Source organism: Haliotis asinina, chromosome 13, assembly GCF_037392515.1.
Source record: "Haliotis asinina isolate JCU_RB_2024 chromosome 13, JCU_Hal_asi_v2, whole genome shotgun sequence".
NCBI classification, from domain to species: Eukaryota; Metazoa; Mollusca; class Gastropoda; order Lepetellida; family Haliotidae; genus Haliotis; species Haliotis asinina.
Genome location: NC_090292.1, coordinates 53,021,125 through 53,045,359, shown reverse-complemented (window position 1 = coordinate 53,045,359; position 24,235 = coordinate 53,021,125). Strand labels below are relative to the sequence as shown.

Here is a 24,235-nt window from a genome sequence, read left to right as displayed (position 1 = left end):
GTAGAATAAATGTCTTCTTATTGTATGGATAGATTTCACAAATTGCTGACGGTTGAGGGAATGATGTAAATCCAGCTAGGGTCCATGCAGGTAGCAAAAGGACTGTAAGTCCCCATGGTCCCTAATATGGTGATCTAGTCCCTAGTATGGTAATAACCTTCAGTTATTAGCAATCTATAGCCCATTTTTACATTGTATTGTCCTGTATAGATAAATTGTTTTAGGTATAGTTACTAGTTTTATATTCTAATCTGTGATATCCTAGTTGTTTTACTGTCCTTCGCTGACAGATTTTATAATATATATATATTTCATTTTAGTATTAAATGTTCTCGTCACGATATGGCTGAGATATTGCCGATGTGACGTAAAATATTAACTCACTCACTCACTCATGTTTGACCTAGATACCCTAGCCAAGTGAGATGTCGCACCATGTGAGTGACAAAAGCATATTGTAAGACAAACTACTTGTAAGAGTGTTTGACAAGAGACCCATTCACCAGTGTGTATGTCAGTTTACAACCACCCTATCACTTGCACGAATTTTGTCTCCACAATGCTCCTTGTGGACCTCAATGATGGCTTTGCAGACCTTTAAGAAAGAACTTGCAGATATTTTCTGAAGCTGTACTGACTTGCATAAGAAAAACACATTGGCTTTGAAGCAAAGAGTGATTGTGAGCTTGGGTCCCACCTCCAGTAGTTCTCTCGTAAGTGAGGTTCTCTTGTCAAGACGAGGGGCTATCTTCTCCACAATCTCCAGGAACAAGGCGCGGAAAATTCTCTGTAATGTCTGTAGTCTCTCCTTGTGAATAGACACCTGTTCTTTCCCGTATTTTGAGCCTGTTCAGCATCTTGTAGGTCCACAGCAATGTATGAAGCTGGTGCTGATGCCTGCCATTTTCATAGCCTGGCGTCAAGCCGGACAAGGCGGGGTCAAATAATGCCACGATTGCTTCACATATGTGTGAAGTGAGTGTAGTAATGCATGACCATGCTTAAACAATGCGCCTCATGCCTTACAGTAGATGTAAACAATTGCACCAACAATACTTGACCTAGAGGTAAAGAAGTCATGCAATAGCATGTTGTTGCATCACAATGCACACCAGTTTCGGTCACGCACTGCATCCCAAGTGTGTACCTTATGCGTGAACAGGGCGCGAAAAGTGTGCTTTACGGTTTAATACGTACGATCTGAATCGCATGCATTCTCACAAATCTAGTTATTTTACTGTCGCGGCAGTGCAGAGGAAAGTTTGTGCATGTGTCAGGGTGGTATTAGCTTTGCTGAGCTACCTTCATATGCTACAAACGAAAACAAAACAACATCCGTGGTTAAGTGTTCTGTTTTAAACTCGACTGACTGGTTTTCATGGAACACTGGTATTACTGTCAGCACTGAGCTACAACGCTGTCGGCACACCGTCGATATGTTTCCAAGTATAGATCTCTAAAAAGGAAAGAGCTACTTCTCAGTGATAACACCACTCAGATTACACTACAAAAGTTCTCATTTGCATTTCTCGTGTCTGGAGTAATACTGACGTTAATAAATGACGTCTCACGTGGCCATATTACGTGTTATGTCGTACGAGCATGGGCCAACAGCAAGGGGAATTATCAACTGAGTTAGAAAAACAAACACTGATCAAAGGATTAACCGATAACACCATTATTGATCAATTATTCTTGCATGGATGATTTGTCAAAAAGTAGTAATTATGCATGTAGATTTGCAAATCGAAAGTGAACACACTCTGCTGTAACGTGCTTCTGTTAGTCTGTTATAATTTTGATATTTGCGATTTGTTTTTATCGATTTGTTGTAGCATTCAACATAATCTTTATTTATTTTTATTTTCATCATGTAAAGAATCAGACAATATACACATGGTCACACTTTGGACATGTGTGTTAAAAATGATTCACGTTGGCAATCAGTAACATGTCTAGATATTACAGCCATGTTATAAATTCATGTTCGTGTGGTGGTCATTATCAATTTTAGTTAGGAATATGATAATAAATGAATTAGGATTATAAGACAAAATATAAAGACCCACATTGACTTCGATATTGTTGAGTCTTGACATGTTCTATCACAGACCGCTAAGTGCTCGCCAACCTCCCGTGTGGACTCGGGGGCATATTTGGTCCACCAACCCGTTTCCAGTGGGTTGTGGCACTGTGTCGGTGGAGGAGGGGATCCTGGTGGTTGAGGGCAACAGGGGCCTGGAACCGTGTTTCTGTTGCTCAACACAACACTTTGGTCCTGACTTCACCTAGACGGGTGGTAGAACTGGCCCAGTTCTATCAATCGGCTGGTCACGCCGAGCCCTGTGCATGGTGATTATTTTGAGCATATTTCTGTTACTGGGTGTTGGACATGTCGATTTTCCATGCACAATTATATGCATAATTAGTTGCCTTGAGTCCTATGCCAGAAGGCGGTGGCTCATGGGCGAATCTGGCAATCTTGACCTCCGGGTTCTCTTTGTCTTCAGGGATCTGTCTAGAGCAGAACCAGTCTGACTTATACCTTGTTTGGCAAAAATAGCTACCCGTGTCCATTTGCTGGAGTATAGCATCCCTGTAACCCTGGTGTCTGTAGTTGGCTTCCCCTACAACACCGTGCGCGTTGACACTCCATGGTGGGTGGGGAGCAGGGCTGTTGAATATATTTCCTTCATTATGGCTACCCCACAACTAACTGGTTCTCGGTCAAAAACTAAGAGAAGGCACGTTGATGCAGATATTGCTAATGCTTCGGATGAGGAATCTGTGCACAATTCTGATTTCTGTCCACGATTTTTAGTCGTAGCAGGGGTGAGCCCCTCAAAATCAATCCTTTTGTAATTTCGAAGTGAATTGAGGGCATATGTGCCAACGTAAAGGATGTTACTCATCTCTGCTCTGGTTCATTGCTTGTGGAATGTGCTCGGAGACAACAGCCTGTGAATCTCCTCAAAGCTCAACATTTTGCAAATACTGAGATTGTTGTCTCAGTACACAAATCTTTAAATTCTTGTAGAGGTATTTTCCGCGACCGTGTGAAGTGTCTCTCAGACATGTCAGAGGATGAGTTACAGCAGAGCTGCAGAGTCAAGGCGTTACCCATGTGAGACGGTTCACTAGGAAAGATGATGAGAGAGTTATCAAAACCAACACTTACCTTTTCACGTTTGCACTATCAAAAATACCTTCATCAATCAAAACCGGGTATTTCCACATTGGCGTTGATGTATATATCTCAAATCCTCTCCGGTGTTTCAGATGTCAACAGTTTGGACATGGTGCAAAATCTTGCCGTAACTCTCCAGTTTGCTCCCGCTGCAGTGGGAAACATGACAGTACAGACTGCACAGATGTAATCAAGTGTGAAAACTGTAGTGTCGACCACATGTCCTTCACAAAATCATGCCCATGCTAAGTGCAACAAAATAAAAATATTCACCATAAAATATTCTAAAGATGTTTCTTTCTCTGAGGCCAATAAAAATGTAGAAAAGGAATCCTCAAACGTCAGTTAACTGAATATCTGATGTACAGACTGTTCTTTATGAAATAGATGCTGAAGTCACAGCTTCCCGTTCCACATCATCCTCATAGACGAATGTGTCTGCTTAAACAACACCTGACACTGAATGTCAGACTGAACCTGTTACTTTGATAAAACGAACTCCTTTGCTTATGAAGAAGGAAACACAAAAGCTTAAGAACAAAGAATCAAAGGGCCCCAACATATTGAGGTGCCTTTACCGTTGACTGTTCCTCTGGAGGTTCATAATATCTTCGAATCTCTAGATATGGACGTCTCTCCATTGCTGCCATTGCAGCATAAAGGTCCTCCTCATTCACGATCTCCTATTATGCCCCCATGAACTGCCCTCACAGTTTATTGCAGTGGAATTGTAGAGGTCGGACCAGTCTATCTGATCTTCAGCTATTGATCAAAGATTTAAAACCTTCTGCTCTTTGTTTACAAGAACCATTCCTCAAAAACACAGATAAAATTGATTTAAGACAGTATGACTCATGTCATCACTTTTCTCCCCAGGTGATAAAGCAACTGCAGGATCATCTGTTTTGATGAGGCAGGGTGTTATTCATAGTCCTGCCCCTCTCCTTACCCCTCTCCAGGCTGTTGCAGTTCATGTGACATTGAATATCATGTTCACTTTATGTTCTTTATACACCCCACCGTCATATTGTCTTCAACAATATGATCTTCAGTCACTTTATGACCAACTCCCGAAACCCTGTATAATCATGGGAGATTAAAATGGCCATAACCCACTTTGGGGTAGCAATGACAGCAATACGAAAGGTAAAGTTTTTAAACAATGACTTATGCATATTCACTGATAATTCTTCTACATATTTGCTTCCAGGCACTGGAACGTATTCATGTCTTGATTTAGCTGTTGTTGATTCTAAACTGCTAAGTTAGTGTGAATGGTCAGTTCACGATGACCTCTGTGGAAGTGATCACTTTCCCACTTTATTAAAATCCATGACACCATCGGATGTCTCTCCATCATCACGATGGAACTTTGCTACAGCTAACTGGGCTTGGTTCTAACAAACTAAAACCTGATGTTTTTCTTGACGTTCCTGATCCTATCAATTCTTTCTCTAACAAACTTCATGAAATTGCTGATGAATGTGTTCCGAAGACCTCTTCAAATCAACACATACGTAAACCATGGTTTATTGATAACTGCAAACAAACTAGGCAGGCACGGAAGAAAGCAAAACAGTATTTCTGTCGCCATCCAATGGTCCATAATTTAAACAAATTTAAAATTTTAAATGCTAAAGCGGGGCATACCTTTAAAATGCATAAACGTCAATCTTGGAAAAATCATGTTTCCAAATAAAGTCTCAAACGCCCATGTCTAAAGTGTGGAACATGGTACAGAAAATTAAAGGTAAGGATACAAAATCTACTGTCCATCATCTTAAACATGGAGATCACATTCTTACGGATAAATCAGATATCGCAAATAAACTGGGTGGAACGCTTGCTTAACATTCTTCCTCTTCTAACTATGTACCTAAATTCCAGCAGTATCAAAAACAACAAGAAAAGAAAACTATTAATTTCAACTCTGATAATGGGGAAGATTATACTGAAATTATTTCTATTCATGAGCTCCATACTGCTCTTGATCAAGTTCATGACACTGCTACAGGAGCTGATGAGATACATTACCAACTACTAAAGCACTTACCAGAATCCTGCCTAGAAACTCTTTAAACTATTTTGATGATATTTGGACATCAGGTAAATTTCCTCCCTCATGGCGTGATGCTAGAGTAGTACCTATACCTAAACCTGGACGTGATCATACGGATCCGTCCACTTATAGAGCCATTTCACTAACTAGCTGTGTTTGCAAGACCATGGAACGCATGATAAATAATCGACTTGTTTGGTACTTGGAAACAAATAACCTTATCACAGATATACAATGTGGTTTCCGTAAAAACAGAAGTACTCTTAATCACTTAGTGCGTTTAGAATCATTTGTCAAAAACGCACTAATTAATAAACACGCTCTGTCTATCTTTTTTGATCTTGAAAAAGCATATGACACAGCCTGGATATATGGCATTTTTAGATTTTGGCTTGTGAGATCGTTTGCCTGAATTCATAGCCAACTTTTTAAACAACAAACAATTTCAAGTCCTCGTGGGTTCTACCCTGTCTGATCATTACCATCAGGATCAGAGTGTTCCACTCTTTTTAGCATCAAGATCAACAGTTTATCTAAAGTTTTAAATGATTCAGTGGATGGTTCGCTATTTGTGGATGATTTTAATATTTCTTGTCGTGGGAAAAATATGCATACGATTGGACGGCAACTGCAGCTGTGTTTAAACAAAATAGATAAATGGTGTCTTAAAAATGGTGTACCCTTCTGCCTTAAATATAAAACTCATAAAGACGCAGAACTATTTCTAAGTTCCACCCCTATCAAAATTGTCAAGGAGGCTAAGTTCTTGGGACTTATTTTTGATTCAAATTTGACCTTTTTGCCCCATATTAAATCCCTAAAAGCCAAATACTTGAAGGCTCTCGATTTATTAAAGGTTGTGTCTAATTCAAAATGGGGAGGGGATCAGACTACCCTCCTTCACTTATATAGATCACTTGTGAGATCAAAACTTGATTATGGTTCCATCATATATGGTGGAGTCTGTCAAAGCAATCTATAAATACTTGATTCTGTCCATCACCGAGGCCTTAGACTTTGTCTTGGTTCTTTCAGAACTTCTCCTATCGACAGTCTTCACGTCGAAGCTGATAAGCCTTCTCTCAACCAACGCCGTATAAAACTATCTTTACAATACATCACAAAATTACCTTCCAATGAGTCTAATCCCGCTTTTAATTGTGTCTTTAATCCTCTTTATGAGGATTTATAGAACAAAAAGTCTTCCCTTGTTCCGCCTCTTGGGCTCAGAATTAGGCCACTTCTTGCTGCTTCCGGCATTCAGTTGGAGAACTCCTTTCCTACTTCTTTCTTCTCCTCCTTGGCAGTTGGTTAGGCCCCAATTTGACCTAACGTTGATCACATTTAAAAAATCAGAAACTAATGAATTACTATATAAACAAGAATATAATCAACTAATACATGAATATAGTAATTATAAATCCTTATTTAAGGATGGATTCAAGGACGGTGGCGCAGTAGCTTGTGCCACTGTCATTGGATCCAGAACAGTATCTTCTAGATTACCACACAACAGTTCTGTTTTCACAGCTGAAGCTAAGGCCATCTCAACAGCTCAAAGACATCCTAAACATAATCAGATGGATATGACTGTGTTTTCAACCCTCTCCATGAGGATTTGTACAATAAGAAATCTTCTCTAGTTGCTCCCCTTGGGCTCAGGGTTAAGCCCTTTATTATTGCTGCCGGCATTCATCTGGAAAATATATCTCTTCTTTCTTCTCCTCCTTGGCAATTGGTTAGGCCAATTGATTTAACTTTAACGACTTTTAAGAAATCAGAAACAAATGAACTAGAATATAAACAAGAACATATTGAATTAAAAAATAAATATAGCAATTACAAATCCTTATTTACAGATGGGTCCAAGGACGGTGGTGCAGTAGCTTGTGCCACTGTCATTGGATCCAGAACAGTATCTTCTAGATTACACGATAATAGTTCTATTTTTACAGCAGAAGCTAACGCCATATTGACAGCTCTTAAATATACTGAACATCATTGAAAACGCACCACCTGTAAATTTTGAAATAAGGCAATAGAATCTTTTGGAAATGGAAAATTAATGGTGGGAATTTTGATAATAACACACTAGATCGTAAATAACGCTCTACAGTAAAAAACGGATCGTTCGAACACATCATCGAACACATCACATGAAAACAACAAAATTCATGCACATCACACACGAAGGGCACAAATTGCATGCAGAAAGCATGCTGTTCAGGGGTATAAATGACCTTCGGCACAAAACCGTTCTCATTTTCGCAGTACTTTCGTAAGTAAAGTTTTTTCGCCATGCCAAGATTGTCACCAGAGGAACGAGGACAGGCCTTGGGTATGTTGCAGGTCGGCGCTTCAAGCAGAAACATTGCACGACGATTTGGGTGTCATCATTCGACCATTCTGAGGCTTGCTAACAGATACCAACAAACAGGAACCAGCAGAGACCGGCAACGCCCAGGTCAGGCACGTGTTACCACCCCTCGTCAAGATCGAGACATTGTACGGCGCCATATTCGGGATCGAACCTTGCCCGCTGCCAGAACCGCCAACGCTGTCCAGGGTCGACGTGGTTTGATCAGCGCTTCCACCGTCCGACGCCGTCTCCGTGCGGCAGGGTTACGTTGTCGACGCCCTTACGTTGGACCCATCCTGACTGACAGGCATCGCCGTGAACGCCGACAATGGGCTGAACAGCATCGTGTGTGGTTGTTACGACGTTGGCATGGTGTGGTGTTCTCCGACGAGTCGCGTTTTCACTTGCGAAATGCTGACGGGCGTCTACGGGTATGGCGTCGACGGGATGAACGTTATCATCAGGATTGTGTTGTGCAAACCGATCGGTGGGGTGGAGGAAGCATTATGGTGTGGGGAGGGATAAGTTATCACCACAGAACCGCTCTGATTGTTTGTCGTGGCAGAGTGAATGCCGTTTACTACCGTGACAACATTCTTCAGAACAACGTCGTTCCCTTCTTTCACCAGCATCAAGATCTGCACACATTTCAACATGACAATGCACGAGCCCACACTGCACGTGTTTCGATACAGTATCTGGCTAACAACAACATTCCTCTACTTCATTGGCCTGCATTGTCACCAGATTTGTCACCCATCGAACACTTGTGGGATTACATCGGCCAACACCTCGCACGTCTTCCGCAGATCAACAACCTTGGGGAACACGACAATGCCTTGCAGCAAGAGTGGAATGCAGTGCCTCAGGACTTTATTCAGAGACTTATCCGTTCAATGAGGAGACGTTGCACAGCTTGTGTTGCTGCTAACGGGGGTCATACACGCTACTGACTTTCCATTTTGACCCCATCTTTATTTCATTGTCAGCTGCATTAAATCTTCACTGTTTTGCTTGATTGTTTTTTGCTTCTTTTCTTTATCAAACATTGGTCTACACAAATATGTAAAATTTACATAGATTGCTCACTTCTGCTCTTAGAAATCCACAATTTTAGGGGTGGTGCGTTTTCAATGATGTTCAGTATATATTCAAAGACACCCTAAACATAAACAGTATATAATCTATTCCGACTCTCTTTCATGCCTTCAGGCTATAAAAAATATTTCTTGCAACCGTCCACTTTTAATTCAAATCATTGAATTCTGTAATGATCTTGCTACTGGCCAGTACGACATCGTCTTTTGTTGGTTACACCACTTCTTATTCCATACACTGATTACAAAGCTAACACTAGAACCTACACTCATGATCTGATGCAGAAGAAGTGGGACACACAAGTAGTTATAAATAAGTTACATGAAATAAAACCGTATATTGGATACACCTACTTGGGCTGTCAGTCCTGATTTGAAGAGGTTATCTTAAGACCAGATATGATATACTCATACATACCTGTTAAAAAGTGAGGATCATCCGTTTTGTATCCTTTGTGATGAGAGAGTCACGGTCAAGCATATCCTGCGTGACTGTGTTGAATTCTTCATCACAATGGATAAATATTTCAATGTCAAAACTGTTAAAGACCTTTTTACCAACCTTATTTGTCATTAAATTATTGTTTCTTTGAAAGAAATTGATTTCATGACTGAATTTTGATTATTATGTAAATATTCTGTAGATAGTTGCATTTAACTATTGGTAGTTTAGATTAGTAACTTGAATTGTTGTTGACTGTACCCTCAAAGGGGCTTGAAGTATTGTAAAATTATTGTCCTCCTGAGAGGGTACGTAAGTCCAAAAACTTTCAAGTCTATGCGAACTTACCAGTCTACCTGGTTTTTAAACGCAGTATCTGTCTTGTTTTAAGTTTGGCTAACTTGTCATACAATCGCCAACAGCTGAAGGGATGGTGTAAATCCAACTAGGAACCATGTAGGTAGCAAAGGTACTGTAGGTCCCCTTGTTCCTCAGTATGGTGATCTACCTTCAGTTGTTGACGATCTATAGCCTGTTTTCATATTGTATTGTCTAAATAGTGATATTAGTTTTAAATTTCCATGCTAATTTTAATTCAACTTGTGATATTCTAGTTGTTTTACTGTGCTTCGTCGACAGTTTTTATAATGTACGTATGGTCTTTTTCATTGTTGAATGTTCTCGTCACGATATGGCTGAAATATTGCTGATGTGACGTTAAATATTAACTCACTCACTCACACATTACAACCAGGGTACACAGTATATATTTAGAATTTTATTGGAATTGAAATTAAGGATTGAAGTGGAAGGACATATAAGTCTCTGTGGAATCCAGGTGGCTAGACTGAGATGGAGAATGTATGCCTATCCGCAGCTCAACATACATTATAAGCAGGGTGCACTGTATCTGAGTATCTGTATTTCACACCTAGACTGAGTTGGGGAATACCTGTCAACACGTAACGCAACAGGCTCAGAAAACAGCAGTTTCTCTTTCAAGGTTACATTTAGTGGTATAAGCTCAATGCAAGCACCTCAATGTCCTTCTTTCACAGAGTGATCGCAGCTATTTACACCTCAGCCATATCCAGATATGAACTATTTTGAAAGGTGACTTATAATTTTTTTAAACAAATAAATAAGGAATTAAGCGATAGAAACAGTCGGTGAATTACTGCAATTTAGGGTCCGATATGCTGATATGCAATTGAGGTCCATGTCATGCCACAGGTAAGGCGAACTGCCCAGTAACATGCTGCTGTCATAAAACAAAAACAAACATGGGACGATTTCCATATAGAGTTGTTGATCAGTCCAAGCAGGCCAGCGCCAAACGTTGTCGAGCTCCTAACCTAACACGTCACAATGACGTCATAGCTGGCAGCTGTGCTTCTTGACGTCGTCAGTCAAAGCATTTCTCAACTAGCAGTGAGGTGTCGCTCTTGTTAGGACGTACGTTATTGGTGGGTAAGTTCTCAGTTTATCACTTTTAACTGGATGAAATAGTGTGAAGGTATATTGTATGACTGCTGTAAAGCTGTATGAATGTTGTAGGAACCAAATGTTTGCTTCACACAATGTTTACACCCAGACCTGTGTTTAGCCCGTCACCGACTGTGGACGATGGAAGGTCTGGGGAAACATAACAACGTAACATTTCACTTGAAACTTGTTATATTTGATCAAATTATGTACGCTTTCTTACCCTTAACCTTGACCTGGTGGCATTTACCTCTGTCGCTGGTGACTTTATGAGATTATCTTAAATCTTTCCAGTTAAATTTTTCATTTCAAATAAATCGTAATATTTACTCGGTGCTGCTCCATTGCATTGAAATACATCTTTCTGCAACATGTTTTCAATGTCAAATTTCAAGTCGAAAGTAGATTATGGAAGGGCAACTATGCTTTATTTTCGTTATTTCTAATATTGATACTGACGAAGCATGTCGGACAACCTACATTTCGATATTTACCACCACACACTGCTACGTGTTGATACACTTGCCGCTTATTAGAACACACCGCTTCCATCACTAAGTACGGCTGTGTAAGACTGCAGTTTCCGCCTCGGTTGGCAGTTGTTTGAGAATTGATCTGACACTGTAAGTCGGTATTCTGACATTTTGTGAGTGATTCACAGAGATTGCCTCACACAAATTACAACTGTGTTGCACAAACACAGAGCCAAGTTGTGTGTTTTAATCTGTTTCACATTGGAATTTATGGAATTGCCTACAATACCAATACACTAAACAGAGAGGGTAGGGTTGGGACATTCCAGCCCCGGTTAATGAATTTAAAGTGAAAGGGCAGCCATCCCTTAATTACGGAATTATGAGTAGGTAAAAGTGCAGATCATATTGTTTGTTTGTCTACTAAAAATAACATTGTGAAAATAACATGCTGATATATGACGTCCCCGTAGAACATGCATCCCTAACCTAACCCTAACAATGAGGGTGAAGTGACTGATTTGTTACACCGTTCATGTTATATTTTCAATCTCTTCAATTCCACTATATCAACAAAGAGGGAGATCTCAACTGTTATCCCACAGTCAATGCACAATGGACAAATTATTCAATTTACTGAATCAAACTGTGAAAATATACGTAGGGAACAAAACATCCATCAAATCAAACCAAGTTTAACACCTATGTTATAACAGATAACAGATTAGTTGGACTCTATCCATGCATATTATTGAAAGGTAAAACATTTGTGGAAAGCAGAAACGAATAGTCATAATACTTTAACTATTTTTGTACTATGTACTAGTTTTCTGATTAAAATTCTCCCTGTTTCAGCCTCGACTGACCCGAGCCCGAAATCCACGGTTCCACCAGTGCCATTGACGACACAAGATCTACAGGGTAGGTGGAAAGTACCCAGCAGGCAGGAAGTGCAGTTTGTTATTCTCCCTGTATTTACCACCCTGATGTATATGCAAGTGGTCATTCTGACTTGAGGGATGAATCTCCACGGTAGGATGGAACACTCAGCAGCAACAACTGTGCTGACACTAACACCTGATAAAGTTCAACAAACATTAACACTCTCAAGTAGTACACAATGTAAAGCTACAACATCTGACTCAACATCAGACAAAGTTACATATTAAACACGCCACCGTTAATTCCAGAAACCACATGTTGACATTCCCGTCATGTTGGATTGTTGTCAGCCATGATAGAATTGTTTATATGACGTAGCAATGTCCGAGTCACGTATCAACATGATGTAAACATTGTAGATGTGAGACAAAGATGGCTTGTGTACACAGTTTACTTTGTGTTACAGCGACTCCATCAGCAACAGCAGGCCACGACCTCTACGACGCCAGCGGGAATGGTGACCTGGAGAGATTGAAGCGGATCCTGGCAGCGGGGAACGTTGACATCAACTATAGAGGAGGAGGGTGGAGCTCGACACCGGTGATGGCGGCTGCATTTAGTGGACACAGGGCCGTAGTGGAATTCCTGGTGAGTAGAGGGGCTGATGTTTCACTGGTGGACAGGAACGGTAACACCGCCCTTCACTTTGCCTGTCTTGGTGGAGACCTGGACACGGTGAAACTGATCCTGTCCCTGAAGGTGCTGGACGTCAACGCCAAGAATAACGGAGGGAAGACAGCGGCCTACTGGGCGAGGCGCAAGAGACGTCAGCGACTGGTGAAACTCCTGGTGTCACATGGTGCACACTGAAGTCGGTGTTGGTGTAGACGGAGACGGAGCAGATGTAGTTACTGACACTGACGTGGTGTGTGCCGTGCACGTAGTGTCACGATTCAGGTGATTTATATTTTTGTCTTTCTGAATATAAATAAACGTTTTTGAATGTATTTTCAGACATTTTGTCATGCTTTGTATGTGGATCAACGCAGGACCAGGTAAGAAAATTGTGAAGTGAGTGTAAATCTAAACTATGAGCGATTGTGCGCAGACTTGGCCCGTCTTAACATAATTCTATTCTGAGAAAATCACGAATTGTGAGAGAGAAAACAACAAGCTGTTTGTTTACATGTCGTTGCACTCAGTGACCTCAGACTGAGCCGAGGTTCACCCAGCTGACGTGGCGCCATTTGTGCAGTGACAGTGACGTCGCAGAGCTGATGACGTCACAATCATACACTTAGTCGCCCCGCCGTCTTCTCAGCCAGCTAGAGCGGAGCAACGCTGGCTCCATGCCACACAACACAAGCAGTGTTAGTCACCATTGCTTAGGAAAGGGAGAACAGACATTTGTAGCTGATTACTGTGCAGTAGGGAAACGCACCTATTTTGCACTGACAAAACACATCATTATCCAAATATTCTGAGTTTTGTTTATCCCTGGATACCATTAGGACACATATAACCTCCCTCTTGACATAACATACAGTTTTTAGGCAAAACACAATTTCTGAAAATGACGGATAATAATTATTTACATCGTAAATCTCGTCATTTTCGACCCCACGTTTACTGTATGATGTAAATGTAAATATTACCCGTTGAACTGAATTTGAAAAGAAAAAAAATAGCCAATAATTTCTATTAGTGATGAGTGACGTGTGTTTTTTGTCAAGTCGCAAATGATTTTGCTGAGACCTCCCCTTTAACTCTGAGATATAAAAAAATCTTTTAATCGTCTTTCCGTCCTATTTGATAGTGAGAGTGCGGGTGAGTTATCATGTCCGAATTTTTGGCATTTGAAGCATTTGAGAGGATTCGGAATGTATGAGTCTACATTTTGATTGCAACAGCCGGCCTTGAGTGATCGTGGAGCAGCAGGTAGGGAAAAAGGAAACAGATAAGTGTTGGTGTTAACAGTTTCATTATTTTTACGAGCTGAGAACCGTTTCACATAAAGAACACCCGGATCTTTCATTTCAGAGACAATATCTAATTCTGACATGTCAGCGAGTAATCTATCACGGTCCCGTACAATTCCCTCGAGTTAAGTGCCGTGATGGTGACGGGAATGCCCATAAACGTCTTAGTGTTCAACAGGTTTGTTGATCGTTGCTTTTTGGTACACTCAAGCCAGAATGCACAAGAACGTACTCTTCTGATATTCTGTACGTCCCCAGCAATGCCTTGGATACCCTTCGACACGGCAAAAGGATTTAATTTAAAGGGTGGTCTATCTTCAGTCTCAACTACTAGAAAACGTGGCCAGTATTCAGTAGGTTTGGACAGTCTAAGGTCAGTATCAGTATGATCTTCTTCGTACAGACGTTTTGTTTTTTTGGTTTTTTTGGTTTATTCTGTGTGGGGGTTCATACGCCATGGATATTGTTTCTTTTTTTCATTTCATCATCCGAGCTCCCCACCCATCACGGAGTATCACAAGGACAATGCTAGAGGAAGCGGGTCTCCAGCCTGCAGCACCAAGTATACCCGGAATATACTTCAGAAGAAAACTTAAAATGTTAATTATTCTACCAGATTGGCTCATGAGCCACCGCCTTCTCGGCATACGACTCTAGACAAACATGTGATACTATTTGAAAGTTTGAACTTCTGACATATCGCCAGGTCTAATAGCATAATATTAATTTTCAAAATGTTTACAACAATAAAAAATGTAATGCTCGGAGCTTGGTGTGACCAGCCCATTGGTTGAACCGGGCCCATTCAACCTCCCGTCTAGGTGAAGTCATGGCTGAAGTGGTGTGTTGAGCAATCGGAACACTGGTCTTGCTCCCATGCCCTCAACCACCAGGATCCCTTCCTCCACCGATACAGGGTCGCAACCCACGGCAAACAGGTTGGTGGACCAAATATGCTCCCGGATCCACACGTCATCTTGTGGTCCGAACATGTAGTTATCAGTATAGTGACAAAGACTCCACCAGACACGTATCAATAACTTAGACAATCAAGCTACCCATAATATAAATTTTTGAATAATACATCTGACCACTAAATTACCCCAGCTGATCATGAGGCTGCTTCTTAGGTCCGCTCCTTTGACCAGTGCGTTTCCATTTCAAACACCTTAGAGCTACTGCTGCCTCAAAACTGCTATCCTCAACTAATTCGGTTGCACAAGTCAGTTATATCTTTAACCACTGATCAACATTTCTTGATCACCTCACCACCCGTGAGTGAGTGAGTGAGTGAGTGAGACAGATTAGTTTCACGCTGTAAACAGCAATATCCCGACTATCTGTCATGAGTCCATAATTAATCAACACCATTCAGCGCAACTGGGAACCAATTACATGTATCAGCCTGCCGATACCAGTACCCGCCTCTTATGCAGGGGTTACTGAAGATCAAATCTAACTAGGTTCTTTACAGGGAGATAATCAAGGGTTACTGAAGATCAGTTCTAACCAGGTGCTCAACAGGGGCTAATCCTGGGTTACTGAAGATCAGTTCTAACCAGGTTCCTTATGGGGAGATAATCTTGGGTTACTGAAGATCAGTTCTAACCAGGTTCTTTATGTGGAGATAATCTTTGGTTACTGAAGATCAGTTCTAACCAGGTTCTTTATGGGGAGATAATCTTGGGTTACTGAAGATCAGTTCTATCCCGTATCTTAGTGGATGGACAAGCACTGATTACTGAAGATCCATTCTAACCGGAATCTTTACGGGTCTGGTCTAATGAGACATTACAAGTTATCAAACAATGAAACATGGCGCGTCTCATGTCTGCGTTGCAGGCTAATAATGTTAAGAGCGGAAATAGTCTGTGATCACAATGGTCACTGAAAGTTCATTTAACCTAAATTAGAAATTTATGTTAGCAGATGTTCTCAAATTCCACAAAACGTCTTCAAAGTGCACCGGTATTGAAGAACCAGCCGTTACTTGGCAACTGGGAATCATATTAAAATATTCAAATTGTAGATGTTGTCAATAACTATTAGAAATATAATACACAGAAACAGATCACGTATCCTTCAAGACAGGATTGCGTTTTAGCAACGGTCCATTTCCATAATTAACGTCCCATTTGGGGATGTAATTCTCACTGGAAGTTCTTAGCGATCTACATCCCAGTTATAAATTACATTGTCTTTTTTAATTCAAGTATTTACGGTTTGGTTACTAGATTTAAATTTGTATCTGTGACTATCTAGTTGTTTTCCTGTCCTTTTACCTTTGAATACAGAACCATGAACGTCATGATATGACTGGAATATCATGGAATTTCTCCTTCACTCATTTAATTCAACAGAAGATGTTCGAGAAATATCAGACATAGGTAATGGCTTGGTTTTCACTACGTATGCCTACAGTGAGTCAATGAGTTACGTTTAATGCCACTTGTAAGCAATATTCCAGAAATATGGCAGTTGGGGCCACCGGAAGTGAGCTTCAAACATTGTAAAAATGTAGGGAATATAAACCCCTGTCTTTGGCGTGACGAGAAAACGCTGTATCCACCAGGCTGCCCTGCTGGCATGCTTATACATGTAGGGTCAAAATCAAGAATATTTAGTGAACTTTTTCCTCACAAAGCAAAGGGTCGATACGGCTTTAACTTTGAGTCTGGAATTATTGCCAACGTGTATATGCTCACATAGAGCTGGCCTTAAGAAGGATGTTTTATTCTGTCATATTCAAAAATGCTTTTAATCAATGTTACATTCACATCAATATCACCAGTCCATTCCTGGCCACACTGAGGGACTAAGTTTCAGTGGTAAGGTTTATTGATCTTGAGGTTAATTGATATATATACACTTTTTTCTGAAGTGCATTTTTAACTATCTGGCGATCTTTTAGAGGCATTAACTTTTAGAGGCATTACCTTTATCCCAAGTGGTTTTTGGAAAACATTAAATGAACATATGCTATAATACTTTCAAGTTTCACATTTCATCTTTATATGTTAAGACTGGAATCACAAAAGCATCAGTTTGCAGGATATAGATATATTAAACCTCACTAAAACATCAAGCTTTCGATAAAATATAATTGATAACTTTGAGCCTTCTAGCATAATGGTCTCCCTTCTCCCTGGTTTTTATAGCTATGAACCATATTTCACCAATAGCCTGGTGTTTTAATGATGGTTATATCTATCGCCCGCTGACAGAAGTTGCTTGATGTCTAAAAAGCTCAAACATAGAACCTTGTAAATGTAAGCAATTAAGTACACTCTTCCAATCAAAAAAAAAAAAAAAAGAAAGACACGCAAAACCCAAATATCAATGGAACTTTGCTGTTATTCAAGGTCGTGTAGATCAGCGGAAGACTGAAATACATGAATACAATTTTGTGGAGAAATGCATTACTATCTTGTCCATATTTCATAGGAATGACAGTCATCACAGTCATTACGTTTGTCCATATTTCATAGGAAAAACAGTCATCACGGTCATTACGTTTGTCCACCAAGTGGTCTTGAAGTCAGTATCTCGTATGACCACCTCCAGCTGCTACCACTGCCTGGCACATCCTGGGCACAGACTGACTCAGTCGTTGGATGTTGTGACCATGCGAAGTAAAGAGAAAACGGGGTTCATCGCTAAACCATATGCGCCTTCTCTTTGCCAGGTCCCAAGGCAGCACCGTGTTACACCTTCTCATTCGTCGACGTCGATGTGGTCGCATCAAGGATGGGGCAACTTTTGGACGTTTGGCATGCATTCCTACTTCTCGGAGACGGTTCAGGCTCCAAATTGTTCTAGTGCTGTGTCCCCGGCAGTACGATAGCAGTCACATAGCGGGGTTACCGGGATATACCCATCTTGGGCAGGTGTGGTGACTGTAGGTCCTCCTGATATTGGCCAGTCATTTGTCGAATTTGTTTGACGAAATCGATCCTACAATCGAGCTGTTGTGCTGGGATGAACATTGAAGATCCTTGCCAGATCACCCTCATTCGCCAGCTTGCAATCGTCCAATTGCCTGATTTTGATCGGCAGCGTTGCGACGTCCCATTTTCCTGCACGGTACTTTCAAAGATCGTGGATTGAATTGTGAGATTCATTTGAGTCTTTTATAGTCACATGCTGTACTCATGTTTTGCACGTGAGAAACAATCACTGTGCCTGATATTCGTGTTAGATGGCGTTCACTCACATCAGGGCAATCTTGACTGATTCATTTTAGGTTGGGTTCGGTCAAACATGATCTTATAAAATGTGTCGGAATCAATGTGCAACCCTACAACATATTTGAGTTTACATATGTGTACAAAATTGTAAATAACATTTTTGAATTTCATTTTGTGTTTCTTTTTCTTAAAGAGTGTATTTTAATTTGTTTATACAGAAATAGCACTATGATCTAGAAGCATCTTCTAAGAGTAGATTTTATATTTCTATTAAACTTAACACTGAGTGTGTTGCAACAATATTCTGTAATGACTCTTTGTCAGGTCATTATTTAAACTGGGGTTGACAGTATGTCTCAGCAAACGTGTGTAATTAAAGAGGACGATGCAATATAAAACTAGACTGTGGATTGCCAAGAATTCCCACTGAGTATTAATTCTCCAAATGGGACGGTAAGTATGGAAATGGTCCGTTGCTAAAATGTGATCCTATCTTGAAGGACACATGATCAGCCAGCTGTCAACGACTACATAAGTAATGTGTTAGATTTCAAAAAGTTCATGACAACATCTACAATACGAATATTTAAAGAGGAAGTCCTGAAAACATTTCCAATGAACACATTTATGTCAATTTACATATCAACACAGAAAACAAAATGTGAATTTTGATTAATTACGGACCCACGCTATATAGCTGAAATATTGCTGAGTACAGCGTAAACGTAACCTCAGTCACTCATTCACGGACGGACAGATGGCTCAGGGATATTGCTAATCGTTGCTCTAAGACGCAACTAACTTATAAGGATAACTCCCTGTTTGGGGGCAGGAGTAGCTCAAGGGTGTCGGCTGGCTCATGGGTCAAAGGACGGACCTTAGGAACGGTCTCACTTGGTGTTATTTAGTGGACGTATGCATACATAGTTCAGAAATTTATATTGTAGGTACCTCGATCGTTTAAGGTATTGACAAGTGTCTGGCGGAGTCTTTGTCACTATACGGGTAACTAAATGTTCTACGGTGCCTTTAACATAGCAGGGCCTTTTCCATGTAGACGTAAGAAAATTTAGCCCAACTGTATATGCTCCTAGAAGCACAGTAGAATGAGGTATGGCCAACAAATGTATAAACTGTATCCATAAGTGAATGATCTCGCCTCAGTGTGGACTAGTGACCAAAGCTACATCTAGCTCAGTCGTTTAAGGATGACGTATGGGAGTAGTTTTCATAATTTAATGGTGCACACAGACATATTCAGACTCCAAGATGATGGCAGGCAATGATTGAGTCTTATGTATAATGAACATCCATCAGCGCATTGTGGATAATATGATGTGCTCCAAACAAGACAGTGATCATTTCGCCCACTCCCCTTTGTTGTCTCTGATACTGGGCACCCGTGGCGAGCCACCTACTCGTGGTTGCGGCTGTGTGTTGGTGGAGGACGGGCATCTGGGGGTTGAGGGTAACAGGGGCTTAGAACCGTGTTCCTGTAGCTCAACACACCACTTTGGCCCTGAATCCAACTAGACGGGTGATAGAACTGGCCCGGTTCTATCAATCGGCTGGTCACGCCATGCCCTGTGCATAGAAAATATTTTTGGACATTTAACGTTTGGGGTCTTGGCTCTTTGTATTATCAATTTCAATTTATAAATTATTGACATATGTCATTGCCTACAGTCCTATGCCAGAAGGCAGTGGATCATGGGCCAATCTGGTTGACGTTGACCTCAAAATTCAATATATGTCCGATTTCTTGTCTTGGAAAGAACCATCCTGACATTTCATTGGTATACAAATGTTGCTATTTGCGTCATTTTCATTGGAGTATAGCATCCCTGTATCCCTAGTGTCTGCATCCTCGAGATCCGGTGCATAATGGCACTGTCCTTGTTGACGCTCCATGGTGGGTGGGGAGCAGGGGTGCCGAATATCTTCCCTTCATCATGGCACTTGCACTCAATGGTTCATATAGAAACGAAAAAAAGACACGACTAGAGGATTTAGATCCCTCAACTAATAATATGTCTTCCAGCAGTGACTCCTGGGCACGATATTTGGTAATTGAAGCTGCAGACTTTCTTCGAATCAAGTTGAACCCGTTCTACATTGCAAAGGCTATCTACGGCATTTGTGGAGAAGTAAAAAATGTTACTCGTCTCTCCGTAGTGGCTCGCTTCCTGTGGAGTGTGCACGGAGACAGCAATCTCTCAATCTGTTATCAATTAACTCTTTTGCCATTGTTGAGGTTGCTGTGTCCGCGCACAGGGCTCTAAACTCTTGCCGTGGTGTTATCAGAGATAAAGCTCGTTGTCTGTCTGACATGTCAGAGGGGGATATTGCAGCACAGCTAGAAGATTAAGGTGTGTCAACTGTGAAACGTTTTATGATTAAAAAGGAGGGAATTCTGATGAAAACAAACACTTATTTCTTGACTTTTGCTCGTTATTCTCTCCCGCAATCAATTAAAGCAGGTTATTTTAACATCGGGGTGGATGTGTATGTCCCCAATCTACTTCGGTGTTATAAATGCCAACAATTTGGTCATGTTTCCTACTCATGTTGTAATCCTGCAGTATGTCATCGCTGCGGAGATCACCATGACGGCACAGACTGTGAGACTGATCCCAGGTGTATTAACTGTAATGGGCCTCATCCTGCTTCATCTGGGCAAGCCCTGTTTATCGAAGGGAATAAAATATCATGAAGATAAAGTGTGAAAAAAACATTTCCTAACTTGATGCTAAAAAACTTTCTACAAATCAGTCTTCAGCTCCATCTAACATCTTGTATTCTGCTTCAGTAACCCGTTCTGTGGCAGTGTCTTCAACTGTCTGTCAGACTGACTTGACCTGGCTCAAGTCAGAAAAACCTGTCTTCTCTTCAAAAAACCTACTTCTCCACCCACAACAACTATTATCCCAGTCGCTCAGTCTACTTCTGGGTCTCAGACCGAAGTTAAGCCTGCAACATCAAAGTCGTCTTCTTCACAGCCAGCTGCCAAAGCCAGCTACCGACCAAACAGAAAAGAAGAATGGAAAAACGTTTAGTCGAAACTATTTGCCTAGTGTCACTGCACCTTCAGAGGTTCCTCTTCAAAACTCTTTTGGACCTATGGATATGGAGGTTACTCCGTCCTCACAAGATAGACGGAGGAACAGCTCCTCCTCCAATACCCGTGAACGATCGCCAATTGAGCCACCATGATTCAGTTGGAAAATATAATTCAGTGGAATTGCAGAGGGCTTAATGATGACTTCAATGAAATACAATTACTCATTCAAGACTTTCAACCGTCAGCATTATGTCTTCAAGAGGCGTACCATAAAAACACTGACAATTTCCACTTAAGACCATTCGCTGACTATCACTCTTATTCTCCTCCAGGCCATAAAGCTACTGGAGGCTCTTCTATTTTAGTTCACCAGAGCGTCATTCATAGCCCTCTTACTCAAAATACGGATATTCAAGCTGTTGCTGTTCGTCTGACTCTGCACTTTGTGCTGACATTGTGCAGTTTGTATATAACTCCCTCTTCCAGTATTCAACAGTCGGATCTGAAAAAGCTCTATGATCAACTTCCGAAGCCATGCCTCATCTTAAAGGGCACAACCCGCTTTGGGGAGGTGTCCATACTATTGCCAGAGGTAAACTCCTGTTGGAGTTCATTTCAAATAATAATTTATGCATTTTCAATGATGATTCAGCTACCTACTTACAACCAGCTACGGGAACATATTCTTCCCTGGACCTATCACTTGCTGACCCTATTCTATATAATGAATTTGAATGGATGGTCCATGATGACCTATGTGGGAGCGATCACTTCCCCACTATTCTAAAAACAGTCAGCCCTGGTGATGCTCCACCCTTATCGAGACGGAACTTTGCCAGGACTGCGTGGTCATTATATAAACCATTGTGTAATGATGACTTACAACCAGATGTTTTTGTAAACGGCGAAGATCCGATACAGCTGTTTTCCGATTTATTGAATGGCATTGCTGACCAAACTATACCCAAGTCTTCTGCAGTTCCACCCATTCGTAAGCCATGGTTCAATAACGAATGTAAACAGGCCAGGATGTGTAGGAAGAAAGCTGAAAAGTATTTTCGCAAACATCCTACTGTACACAATTTAGATAAAGTTAAGATTTTAAATGTCAAAGCTAGACGTACTTTCAAACCAAATATGCGCCAGTCGTGGCGGAATTATGTTTCTAAAATAAATTCACGAATGCCAGTGTCCAAGGTGTGGAACATGATTCAAAGAATAAAGGGCAAAGGTTCTAAATCTACTGTTCACCATCTGAAGGATGGTAATAATATATTAACTAATAAATCTGACATTGCCAATAAACTTGGTGAAACTCTCGCCAAGCATTCATCTTCATCAAATTACGTCCCTGAGTTTCAAAGGTTTCAGAAAAAACTGGAGAAGAAAAGATTAAATTTTAACTCAGAAAATGGTGAAGATTATAATGAATTATTTTCAATGCATGAACTACACACCACCCGTGGGCAAGCTCATGATACAGTGACAGGGGCTGATGATATTCATTATCAGTTCCTGAAGCATTTGAAGAATCGTGCCTGGAAACGTTGTTAAATATTTTTTATTCAATATGGACTTCAGGGAATTTCCCATCTTCCTGGCGTAATGCCCACGTAGTCTCCATTCCAAAACCTGGCCGCGATCATACTGATCCGTCTAATTATAGACCAATATCTTTAACGATTTGTGTCTGTAAAACCATGGAACGTATGGTAAATAATAGATTAACTTGGTATCTTGAAACCAATAACCTTATAACCAATATTCAATGTGATTTCCGGAAAATTCGTAGTACCATTGATCATTTGGTACGTTTGGAATCCTTTGTTAAAAATGCCATTGTAAATGGACAACATGTTGTATCAATTTTCTTTCATCTTGAGAAAGCTTATGATACAACCTGGAAGCATGGAATTTTAAAGGATCTTCATGATTTTGGTTTGAGAGGTCGTTTACCTCTTTTTATGTCATAGTTTTTTAAAGACTGGCAATTTCAAGTCCGTGTGGGTTCAACCCTGTCTGATCATCACAATCAGGATGAGGGTGTCCCTCAAGGCAGTATTTTGTCTGTCACTTTGTACAGTATCAAGATCAACAGTTTATCCAAGGTCTTAAATGATTCAATCGATGGATTACTTCTTGTGGATGATTTTAATATTTCCTGTCGAGGTAAAAATATGAATACTATTGAACGGCTACTGCAGTTGTATTTAAATAAAATAAATATATGATGTCTTGAGAATGTTTTTAAATTGTAAAAGTCGAAACCTAATTGTGTACACCTTTTGTAGGAAATATAAAGCGCATGAAGGCACTGAACTATATTTAAATGGTACTCCCATCAAAGTCGTAGAGGAGGCAAAATTAATATAATATTTGATTCTTTCTTACCCTTCTTGCCTCATATTCAATCTCTTAAAGCTAAATGCCTGAAAGCACTGGATTTGTTAAAGGTTGTTTCAAACTCAAAGTGGGGAGGGGATCAGACTACCCCATTTCACTTATACAGATCAATGGTACGGTCTAAACGTGATTATGGCTCCATCGTCAATGGTGAAGGCTGCAAAAGCAACCTAACAATTTTAGATTCCGTCCACCATAAAGGTCTAAGACTTTGTCTTGGATCTTTCAGAACTTAACCTGTGGACAGCCTTTATGTCGAGCCATCTCTTGACCAACGCCGTATCAAGTTATCTTTACAGTATATCACCAAACTATGTTCCGATGAGTGAAACCCTGGATATGACTGTGTTTTCAACCCTCTCTATGAGGATTTGTACAATAAGAAATCTTCTCTAGTTGCTCCCCTTGGGCTCAGGGTTAAGCCCTTTATTATTGCTGCCGGCATTCATCTGGAAAATATATCTCTTCTTTCTTCTTCTCCTTGGCAATTGGTTAGGCCACACGTTGATTTAACTTTAACGACTTTTAAGAAATCAGAAACAAATGAACTAGAATATAAACAAGAACATATTGAATTAAAAAATAAATATAGCAATTACAAACCCTTATTTACAGATGGGT

The 24,235-nt window shown here is 40.6% G+C and overlaps 1 pseudogene; it reads left to right on the top strand.

Moving 5' to 3' along the window:
- Positions 1-24,235, top strand: part of LOC137259691 (uncharacterized) — a 207,969-nt pseudogene that overhangs the window by 166,890 nt on the left and 16,844 nt on the right.